Raw genomic sequence first — 12,023 nt, forward strand, 5'->3', positions numbered from 1 at the left:
TTCTCTGCAGGAGAGGAAGGCATCCTCCCAAAGTGGTGCTCTCGGGGAGGCAGGGGGCTTGTGAAGTCGATGCTGAGCTCCTTGCAGCTGCTCTGCAGAGAGGGGAAAAAACCTGGATTTTAAAGAAGCAAATGGTCCTTTTTTTTGTTTGTTTAAACAAAATTCACTCACAGCTGCAAGCAGCACAATGAAAGCACATTTTAAAATAATCAGATGCTTTTGGGGCCTCCTGCTGCCAGAACAACTTCAGTCCGAGTTGCTGGCGGCTGCCTTTCAAGGCTGCAGCCTCTGGCACCAACTGTCTGGGGGGTGAGGGGTGGGAGTGCAGTGGAGTTGAAAGCCATTGGTGTCAGAAAAGAGGCCAAAAGTTTTATGATCTCAGGGACCCTAAAGGCCTCAGCTGTTTATTTGTTTGTTCTGTTCTCATTAGGATGGTACACGTTTTTGAAAGGCATGTGACATCTAATAGGTTGTTTTTAAAGGGTCATTTCATTCAACACTTCAAAAAATGTTCAGTGATCTTTTAAATTCCATTTAATTACCTAATCTTTATTTTGTAACAGTCATAAAGTATGAGCATGTGAAGTCACTGAGAGGCACTTGAGATGACCAAGGTCTAAAATCATACTAGTTTCTGAATTACCACCTATTCTTCTTGGTCCACTGATTTTTAGATGAGGATGCTGCATCCTTGGAGAATTGTTTAAAATATTCTGTTCTACCATGATGCATCTGTATGTTGTTCAGGCTGCTGAGATGACCTTAGAAGAAAAAGACATGTTGGAGTTGAATAATTTGAGAAAAGCCTAATAAAATACTTAACACGTTGGAAGGGTCAACTTTGTCTAAAATGATATCAATAAGATTCTTCAGCGTGAGGAGCTGAAGTCCAATAATCATCTTGATCACTGGGGCTGGGCACAGGGACTTAGAGTCAGGTGACTTCAGGGCAGATTCCTTCTGGGTTACCTGTTAATTGTGTGATCCTGGGTAAGGCTCTGATTCTCCCAGATTTCTTGCCTGCACAGCAGAGATCAACACTGCTACCTGACCTCATGTCATAAGGACCAAATAGCCGTGCATGTATCTAGTGAGCAAACATGCTACTCATGTCAAGAGTCTAGCCAGACAAACATTTACGGAGTACTACTATGTTTTCAATAAATGTTTCCTTCTCTTTATTTTAAACACAGATTTAGCTATCAAATATCAGGAGTTTATGTGGATTTAAAAATCTTCTGAAGATTGAAAAAATAGATGTAGGACCAATGAAAGGCAATACTGGATAGAAGAAGAATGGGTCTTTTCACCTCAAGACTTAAAGTCTCACCAAGTTCTAAAAGGTTTTTATATTTTAAAAGATGCTCTATATTTACTAGACTTTAAAGGAAAACTGGGAAACCAAATCTGAAGCAAGTCTAATAGCTTGAGATTGCTATTCTCAAAGTCAAATACATCTTAACATCAGAGTTAGGAACCTGGCTATGATTGAAACACACTTTCTTTGGTCTCATTATAAGTAATAGTGATTGTACAATCACTATTGTACTATCTATTGTACTATCTATTATTGTTGTACTTAAGGATTTCGGATAGAACCACATCTTACTGTTAAGGCCTAAGTCTGTTTTTCTTTAATGTGACAGTTGTAGCAGCAATGATAATAATGTCAAAGTCGTTCTAAACTCTGTACATACAGTACTCATTAATACTCATAACAACTCTTGTGGTACTACTTTTCCCCCATTTTGCAGATGAGGAAATTGAGACACAAGGAGGTTAAATGACTTGTTTACGGTCACTCAGTTTATTAAGAGTCAGAATTTGAAAAAAAAAAAAAGCTATTTGGCTTCAGAGTCTGCACTTAACCCACTTATTTATTACACAGTCATTTTCTTAATTATGAGTTAAGTGTTGTCACAGCTATCTTGAAATACAGTATGCCATCTTAAACACCTAAAAGCTGGGCTATATATTATAGTAGAGGAAAAAAAACTTCTTTGAAGTTTACAGTGCTGTTTGTAGTTGGCACTCGGGAATTTAATATGTTCTTCCACTAAGCATATGGGTTGATGGACACATTTTTATTGTGATGTACTTGTTTGGTTTCTTTGTAAGTTGGAGGAAAGTCCATCATGTCACAATATGTCAGTGAATCATAAGTCAAAAAACCTTATCTAGGATATACCTGTTACATTGTGAGCACTGTACAAGGTGCAATTTCAAGAGAATAACAAGAATTTCCCTTTGACAAACACCCGCTTCTGTCTTCTAGAAGCTTAAAGGCTAATGAATCATGCCACCTAAACATAGAAAGAAAAAAGAAACAGAGACTGGAGCAAATATGCCTATGTATACCATAAATATAATCCAGTAAACCATTCTATTCCTAAATATCCTTTAACTCTACTTTCCCTACTCAGCCCCTGCCCTTTGCTTCTCCAGTGCTGACTCAGGTCCTCGCGCTTGCTCCTACAGCACTGCAGTAGCCTTCTCCTTGGTCTCTCTTCCTCCAGTGTATTTCCTTCCAATCCATTTTCCACATCCTCTCCAGGTGACCTTGCTGAAACAGAAAACTGACCCCAGTTCTGTTCTGCTCAGAACTCTCCTCTGACTCTTCACCATAGAATAAAGCCTGAGCTCTTCACCATGACATATAAGGCCCTCCACAAAATCCTCTGCTTGGCTTTCCAAACTTTTCTTCCTTCATGCTTTGCTGTTTCAAGCATTTGGAATGCCTTTTCTGCTCTTTTCTGCTAGGAGAAATCCGTGAATTCTTTTAGACTCAGTTTAACCATCCCCTAATTGGAGAATCCTCCTTTGACCACCTCCTTACTAATCCCTTAGTCAGAAATAATTCTCTCAATTCTGTGCTCTCATAGCACATTATGCAGACCTTTATTATAGCCCTCCCCATGTGTTTGGTAGTTCTTGGACTAGATGTCCATCTTCCTAACCAGAGGAAGGGCCCTGTAAGGGAAGAATTGTGTCTGCATGTTCTATCTGCAGTATCTAACACAGTATCTGAGACAGAAAATGTGTTCAATAAATGATTGTGAATTGAGGAATGAATGGACAAATGAATGATGGAGCAAATCATATTGCTCAAGTAAAGGGAGAATTTTGGAAATTTTCTTTGTTTTTATAATGAGCTCACTTAAATATTGGTTCAGTTGGTGTAGAGAATATAACAAGGCCCAGATGGCACAGTCTAGGGTCTAGTCCCAGACTGTCACTAAGTAGCCCTGTGGCTTTGGACAGTTCACCTAGCCTATGTGCTGTGCTGTGCTTAGTTGCTGGGTTGTGTCTGCCTCTTTGCAACCCCATGGACTATAGCCTGCCAGACTCTTCTGTCCATGAGATTCTTCAGGCAAGAATACTGGAGTGGGTTTCCATTTCCTTCTCCAGGGGGTCTTCCAGACCCAGGGATCAAACCCACGTCTCCTGTGTCTCCTGTACTGCCAGGCGGATTCTTGACCGCTGTGTCACCTGGGAAGCCCCACCTAGCCTATAAGTGCCTCAATGTCTTCACCCAGAAGATAAGGATACAGTTATCTAAAACCCCCAGGACTGCTAATAAGGTTGAATAAAAGTAATTCATGGTCAAAATGCCTTTGAAAAACACAAATAATAAGGCATTTCAGCACAGCTTCTTATAACCAGGATTTTTATATCTAATTCCACACCAGAAAGGAAAAACATATATGTACATATATATGTATATTTAGACTTATGTGTCTACTTTTTATCATCTTATCATCCCATGGTCATCTGCTTGTCCCCCTTTTAAATTCTCTGTACCATAAGAGAGGCTCTAGAAGGTTATTTTTAATAGGTCAGAATGTTTAGAAGCAGAACCTAGAATTACAAAGAGTTTCTTAGAACACATAGTACACATTCAGTACAAAAAAGAGCATTCCTGTGTCAGACCATCAAAACGCATAATTTGAAATGATGAACGTATCCATTTTAAGTTACACATTACTTTGCATAGTTAATATCACTGTAATTAGTCATAGTTCCTATAATTTATTGAAAAAGATGCTCATCCCCTCCAGTGTACTGCAGTGATGAATGTTGGGAGAGCAACTTCGGAAGCTGGAATCAAGAAAATGAGTAACAGTTGGAGAATTAGTATGTAAATCAATGATACCCTTTCTTTTTTGTTCTGAAACCAGGATTTGCGTGACACACAGCAGAACTGGAGAGCTCCCACAAGTGAGAGCTGTCTCCACACTTCGCAGAACTAGGCAGGCCGCTTCAACTGTAGGAAATGTTTAAAATCCTCTCAAACATTTGAGTAAATCTCTAGTAAATATTTAAACTCTGTATAACTAGTCACAAATAAATTAAGCTGATTTTATGCAGTCTCTCTAATTAGAAGGGCACAGCATTTGTTGAAACGTGATTAGTATTATTCATTAAGCAAAAAATTCTCATTTGTATCATATTATCACTATTCTGCATAAACCAACACAATTTGTCATGAACTCCCTCATTTGCTGTATCCTCAAAAAGCAGATTATGCTTATTTTTCATTTGGACAGTGGAAAATCAAGCCAGGTGTTTGGCAGCACCAGAGTGTTCAGGTGTAACTGTGCCAGTGATGGAACATTACGAGCAGCATGGATGAAGAATGAGGCATAGAGAATCTTGGGACTGAGGTGCCTGGAGGCCCATTCCTTCCGAGTGCCCCTGCTGATGAGACAGGTGTTGCGCCGGGCTGCTGGGAGGGGAGAGAGAAACAGAAAAGAAACTTTTTTTGTAGCGTCAGATCTTTCCCCTTTCATCAGAGCCTGAAAACACTTGCTCTAATTCCTGCTGCAGTGGAGCTACCAGCATGTGCGATTTAAAACCACTGCAGCGGTACCTTTGTTTAAAATATTGCCAAAGCATAAAAATTCAACCCTGTGATTTGTCTAGAACTGTCTGTCTGTCTAGACACATAAGCACTGTACATATTTAGGTTTTCAGACTTGCAGATATTGACAGATAAGACAAAGATTATGTTATATTATCTGGACGAAAGAGGATTGGGGCCGCTTTTCCTCCTCTGCCATCTATTTGTTTTGCTTTTAAAATCTTCTTTGTTTTCTAGCTCAGGTTAGAGACTCCATTAGGGCTGCTGACTGCAGCTGCTTTATGATTCTGGCAAAAATAAGGACGGGAATGCTGTGGGGTTTGTGAAATAGTGGCGAGATGATAGGGAATTGTTTTTGAAAGGGAGCAGTGAGTTTCAATATGCTACTCTGAATCATGTGTATTCTTTTGGAACTTGAGAACTATGAAGGACTAGATACCAACTCTTTGGCCTGTGTGTCAGTTTCTCTGTTTTGTTTCTGTATTCCCCTTTGTTAAGTCACTATCATCTCCTATTTTTGTTAACACTCTGCCTTTCCCACATCTTTATTCCTACTACTTCTGTGTGGTTGATTTTCTGAGACACTGACCATGTGAAGTGGGTGGGAAAAATATCCAATAAGACATTATTGGAGAGAATGGGGATATTTACCTAAAAACATATATAACAAAGGGATGAGGTATGATGATAGTCTTCAAGTGTCATCAGAGTGCTCAAGGCCAGATTGGCACTGTGGAACAGTGCAGAAGCTATCCTCAAGCCCAAGGGCGATGCACAGCCTGAGGAAGCACCCTCTAACAGAGCTGCCCAGTCCTAGAACAGGCCGACTTGGAAGATGGTGAGCTCCCCGCCATCAAAAGTAGTCAAGTCGAGTTTGGTCTGGGAGCTTGAACTATATGAGCTCCTAGTTCCTTTCCATAATTAATGTTGATGAGTTTCTTTTTACTGGAAAGGTTGTCCTCTATCAAGCAAAGTGGGAGAATTCCCATGATGATAGAATTTCACAATGTTCAGGAATCTCAAGCCCTTCCTCTTCTATATCTAACATATTCTGAAGCCTGTAAAGCAGGCTCCCTGCTATCATATGTTACCTGGAAAATGTTCTGTTTACACATGGGATGGTCTTGCTGAGAGACCAGGAGAAGGCATGGCACTTAAAACTCTAGTTTTTGAATGCCATTGTCAAGATTTCATACAGAACCCTAACTAGCAGACTGAGGGATTCCTATTACTGCTGTGTGGCCAGTGCACAGCTACAGAGAAGTTAAGGCCCATCCAGAAGTCATCCTTGGCTTTCATAGGATTTCCATGAATGTGGACTTGTCCAGACACAGACTTTGAGTCTCACATTTTGGATGTAAATAATTTATCCCTTTTGGAGAATTTTGCAAAGTTAGAAGATGTTCAGGAATATATCTGTGTGAGGTGGAATTAAGGGACAATTTATATTATTTTCCCAAGTTGGAAATTAGTGGTGAACCTAGTCTTTTGGATAGATGAAATGAAAATTATAAAACTTTTCAATGATGTTTTTAAATTGTGGTCAGGGACCACCCACTTGTTGAAACACAGATTCCTGAGCCTAGGTCCATATCTATTATATTAGATTTTTAGTACTATGTAACAAATCATCATGAATTTAGCAGTGTAAAACAACAACTATTTATTATCTCCTAGTTCTGAAAGTCGCAGGTCCAGTTGGTGTGACTGAGTTTTTTTATTTATTTAAGGTGTCACAAGTCCAAAATTAGGGTTTCATTAGTCCAAGTTCTTATTGAAGACTCTGGGAAAAAATCCAGTTCCAAGCTCCCCTCAAGTTGTTGGCACAATTCAGGTCCTTATTGGCTGTCAGCTGGAGGTGGCTCTCTGCTTCTGGAGGCCACCCACATTCCTTCCTGCTTGGCTCTTTCCATTTTCAAACCAGCAAAGGCATGTGGAGGCCTCCTCATGCTTCGAATCTTTCTTCTTTTGCTGTTTCATGTCAAAGAAAAATCTGCTTCTAAAGGGCTCAGATGATTAGTGTAGACTCAACCAGATAATCTCCAAATTTTAAGGTGCACCCACTTGAGACTTTAATTATATCTGCAAAATACCTTCATAGCAGTACTTCGATTAGTGTTTGATTGAATAAACAAGATATAGAGATCTTGGGGGGTTTAGAATTCTGCCTACTACACCTACTAAATCAGTGTCTCTTCAGCAGAGCCAAAGAAATCTGTCTTTTTAACACCACTCCAAGCAATTCTGATGAATAATCTACTTTGAGAACTACTAGCTTAGAAGGATACTAGAAAAACTGTGAAGTTAAGTGTTAGGTGAGTAATGTAGAAAACAACTTTTTAGGAGTTCCCCATGAGAGACCTCTGAAGACTGAAGATGCCAATGATGACAGAGATGTTCATGGAGAAACTGGGCATTCAGAAAGGAACAATGCAGGTTTTCCAAGCAAGGGAAAAGATGTAGCAGAGATGTGAATGGGAAACATATAATTGATCTTTTGCAGTACAGTTAAATTTAGTTTTACTGGAGTGGAAATGTGTAATTATGATTTGGGGAAGAGGGTGTGGGATTGGGATTATATCAATGTGTAGGACTTTGATTGCCAGGTCAAAGAGTTGAAATAAAGGGATGCCATTGAAAGTTTTTAAAAATAATTTTGTTTAAAAAGCAATTGCAATTTATTCCTTTTATCCCATACTTCGTGAATTTCTCTGCAGTTGATGGTTATATTTTAATTTACTTTTAACACGAAGTCTTGACTGGATTTTAGTGATGACCAAAAACTTCTATTATTTTTATTCTTGAGGATGAATAGGAAAAAGTTTCCAAGTTGTAAGAAATAGACTGGCATATATGAAATGGTAAAATAATCCAGGATTCTGGTTGAAAGAGAGTGAGTGTGACGATCTGAGTCTCTTTTAGAAGCACCTTTCTACATATTTTGATCTCTAAAATGTTTTCCTTACTATCCTCCAGGTATAAATGTATTCCAAAGACCCAAAAACCTTAATGGGGAGTGATGAGAGAGGGTTATTAGTCATTACACAGTCATTAGAATTGAAAGATGAGAGTCGGTTTGTAGCTAGGAACAGAAGGTAGACTACCTTTGAGCCAGGTTTGACAGCTTTGAATATCAGATGAAGACTGCAGATACAGAAAGGTATCATCTGACAAGCATCTTAAGCAGATGGATAACAGAGTGGGTACACTGGAGAGTGTTGTTAATTTAATGACTCCAGATAATTCTTCTTTAAAATTGAAAGCAGGCCACTGGGAAACAGCCAGGAAAGATGTAACTAGTGACTTTCTGGCATCCTATTAGATTTATATGAAGAAAAGGGAAGGACATATGTAGTTTTGAGTTAAGAAAAATTCAAATTGCTTCTCACAAGAGGCAATAGAAACTTTAGTGAATTTTTGAAAATTCAAATCAAATTTTCTTCCCAGAGAAGTGTGGGATTACTATATTTTAGTGTCAATTTGAAATCTTGTGCATAAAATATTAAATGAATTATAGAAGGGTTTATCAAGACTCTTCCTTCCCTAACACTGATGGGAAATTTTTATAAATTTTTTAAAAAAATTGTTTTGATATTCAAGAAAAATTTTGGCCATGCCACATGGCTTGCAGGATCTCAGTTCCCTGACTAGGGATTGAATCATAGCCATGGCAGTGAAAGCCCCAAATCCTACTCACTAGGCCACCAGGAAACTTCATAAATATCTGTATCACTGAAACACACACTTTAGCCTCTAGTGATGTTTTACTTAGAATTGTAGACTATAGAGCCTCAGAAACTCTGCCCCATTAAAGTTCATTTAATCCCATCTTTTAAATTCATTTAATAATCAAGAATGGGTACATCATGCTTTATGAGGTTCTAAGACTATAAAGATGAACCAGACTACATCCTTGTCTTCATGGAGCTTACACTGTACTCAAGGAAACAACAAAAAAGTGGGATTGTACTGCAAGCTGAGTCTCCCACACCCACTTGGAATCAATGAGACTGAACAAGGTGAAGTGAGTCAGTATTAATCACTCCTAAGCTTCTGACCTTCTTGATACCAGTTGGGCACAGTGGGGAGCTGGAGTGAGCTTACATCCCTACTCAAAGGCAATGAAATGGTGTGAATCAGTGCCTTAATTTAAGTAGGAATGTGTCTTAGAGGCTGAAGGGGTAGTTGAACTTTTAAACCACTCATCTGCAATGTGGCAGTATGAGTTAGTACTCCATTTTTGCCTGGGGGATGCCAGTAGGGCCCGTGGAAAGCTGAACGTATAAACTTACCTAGCCTTTATTTTGTACCTTAACAGAGGGACTGTCTACAAAAAACGTCAATAGGATTTGCTGCTGCTGCTGTTGCTGCTAAGTTGCTTCAGTCGTGTCCGACTCTGTTCGACCCCATAGAAAGTCCATTAATACAAAATGCCTAGGTACAATTAAAATTGCTCATTATCAAGAACCAAAAAATTACAACTTGAAAAAGAAATGATAGTCAAATGATACCAATACCAAGATGAATCAGATGTTGGAATTATCTGATAAGAATTCCAAAGCAGCCATCATAAACATACAAAAATAACAATTTTTTTTGACTCGACTAATACAAATAGAAAATCTCAGCAAAGAAGTTATAAAAAAAGAACCAAATGAAAATTATAAAATTTAAAATCATTAAAAGAAAAATAAAATACTGCCTCAGGAGTAGAGATAACAGAGAACAGAATCAGTAAACTTAAGGGTTCTATTGTGTAAATAGAATTTACACAATTTGAAGAACTGAGAAAATAGACTTAAAAAAAGAAGAAAGAGAAAGAATTGAGATAAAAAATTTGAAGATAACATGTTTGAAAATTTTCTAAGTTTGGTGAAAGATTTAAATGTATGCATTCAAGAATCAGAGCAAAACCTAAGTGAGATAGCCTCCAAAAAATCTATTTTAAGATATATTAAAGTTAGCCTTTGAAAACTAAATACAAAGAAAAAAATTTGAAAGCAATCAGAGAGAAATTACACATTACTTACCAATTGAACTGAACTTCAATTTTAATTGAACATCAATTCAAATGACAATGAATTTCTCATCTGAAACATAGGAAGCCAGAAAAAAGGTGGCACAAAAATTGTTAAGTGCTGAAAAAAAAGAACATTCAACCCAGAATTTTGTATCCAGCAAAAATATCCTCAGGAAGGAAGATAAACTCAAGACATTCTCAGACAAAGTAAAACTAAGACTTTGTCACTAAGAGTAAGCCTACTCTTACGGAATGGCTAAGGGACGTTCTCTAAACAGAAAGAAAAAACAGAAGTAGGTTTGGAACTTTAGAGAAGAAAGAACATCAGAATGGGTAAAAATCAGGGCAGTTATAATAGACTGCTTTCATGAATTTCTTCAATTATATTTGATGGTTAAATAAGAAAACCAATACAACTTCTGATGTGGTGCTTAATATATATATATATAAGAATTGCTTAATAAGATTTTTTTTTAATGGAGAAGATAAATCTAAACAGAAATAACATTTCTACACTTCATTTGAACCGATAAAACATTAAGACAAGTAAGCTGTAATAAGTTACAGTCTGGAATGGGAAAAATATTTTTTCCTGAAACTGGAAATCTACTCATCAACCAGAACACTCTCAGTGGACTATACATAGATAAGAAATCAATATTATTGTGTTCACACACACACACAGGAGTCATTCTGGTACTTACTGGATTGAATTCGGGGCTTTCCAGGTGGCCCTAGTGATAAAGAACCCACCTGCCAATGCAGGAGACATAAGAAATGTGGGTTCAATCCCTGGGTTGGGAAGATCCTCTGGAGAAGGCAACCCACTCTAGTATTCTTACCTGAAGAATCTCATGGACAGAGGAGCCTGGTGGGCTACAGTCCATACAGTCACAAAGAGTAGAACATGACTAAAGCAGCGTAGCACAGACTGAATTGGATAAGAGAGAACTTTCCTGGCAATGTAAGTTGGAGATGGGAGTGTAAGTAATGGGGCTTGAAAAAAGCAAATGAGTTCCAGTGTCTGAATTCCTTCTTTAGTTCGACAAAAAAAAACAGACTTCCAGCTCAAATTTGAACACATCTAAGGAGGACTGTGTCTGTCTTCCCAGGGATTTTGCAGATTATTTTCCAATATAGGTTATTACAGGTTACTGACCATAGGTCCCTATGCTATATAGTAAACCTTTGCTGCTTGCTGCATATCTATTTTTTTTAAAAAAATTAGAAACCTAGCTTTCTATTCATACTAAGTCAAACAAGTGGAATCAAAATGTTATAAATTTTTTAGTTAGGCAAAAATTCCTAAGTTTTCTAGAATGTGTATATTATACACACTATGTATACATACATATACATAAGCTTTTCTATTACACTTGATAAAGGTTTGAGAAAGAACATCAGAACAAAAAAAGAGGTAGGGAAATTGGAAAACATATGCTAAATGCATTGGGGGCACTGAATATGAAATAAAAAAATTGAAACAAATTAGATTAAAGTAAAAGATCATCATATAGTCCAGAAAATATCTTACTATTGTGATTATGTAACTATTACTCAATACCATTGTATTATGATTGGTTAACAGAAGAACAATAGATTTCCATATCACCAAAACTAACATTTAATAGAAAAATCTGTAGTCACATTTTAAAATCCAGATGCATAGCATAATTATCTTGGAATTTTTTTGAAAAAATACAAATGCCCAGGTATTTTTGCTTTTTTTCCTCCAAAGCTCCAGATATGTTTCAAATGAGCAGCCATGTATCTGCAGGTATTTTTACTTATGATTTGCAGTAATATACTTGAGCAACTCAAATCCAGTCCTTGTATGGGTTCTGTCCCACCAGTATGGAGAAGCAGGAATTAATTTTGCTGCCACAGGCCTGGTGTCTGATTTCCTAATTATAAATCATAAGTAAACACATCTCTAATAGATGGAAGCCTTCCATATTCCTTTGCCATGTTGTGTAATTACATATTATTGGATTCAGTTTGCTAATGTTTTGCTGAGGATTTGTATATCCATATTCTCAAATGCATTGGCCTGTAATGATTTTTTTGGTAATGTCTTTGTCCAGTTTTAGTATCAGGATGATGGTGGCCTTTTAGAATGAATTTGGGGGTGTTCCATTTTCT

At 37.5% G+C, this 12,023-nt stretch overlaps 1 long non-coding RNA gene across 1 annotated transcript in view; it reads left to right on the forward strand.

The window, feature by feature from the left end:
* The first annotated feature begins 3,910 nt into the window (after positions 1–3,910).
* The window catches only part of LOC145507979 (uncharacterized), an 80,817-nt gene continuing 72,704 nt past the window's right edge, over positions 3,911–12,023 (forward strand). The window contains exon 1 of the long non-coding RNA XR_014055268.1: positions 3,911–4,134. This is a non-coding gene — a long non-coding RNA (uncharacterized LOC145507979). The remainder of the gene's footprint in view (positions 4,135–12,023) is intronic.

Source organism: Giraffa tippelskirchi, chromosome 5 (genome assembly GCF_054371585.1).
Source record: "Giraffa tippelskirchi isolate mGirTip1 chromosome 5, T2T-mGirTip1v1.2.pri, whole genome shotgun sequence".
NCBI classification, from domain to species: Eukaryota; Metazoa; Chordata; class Mammalia; order Artiodactyla; family Giraffidae; genus Giraffa; species Giraffa tippelskirchi.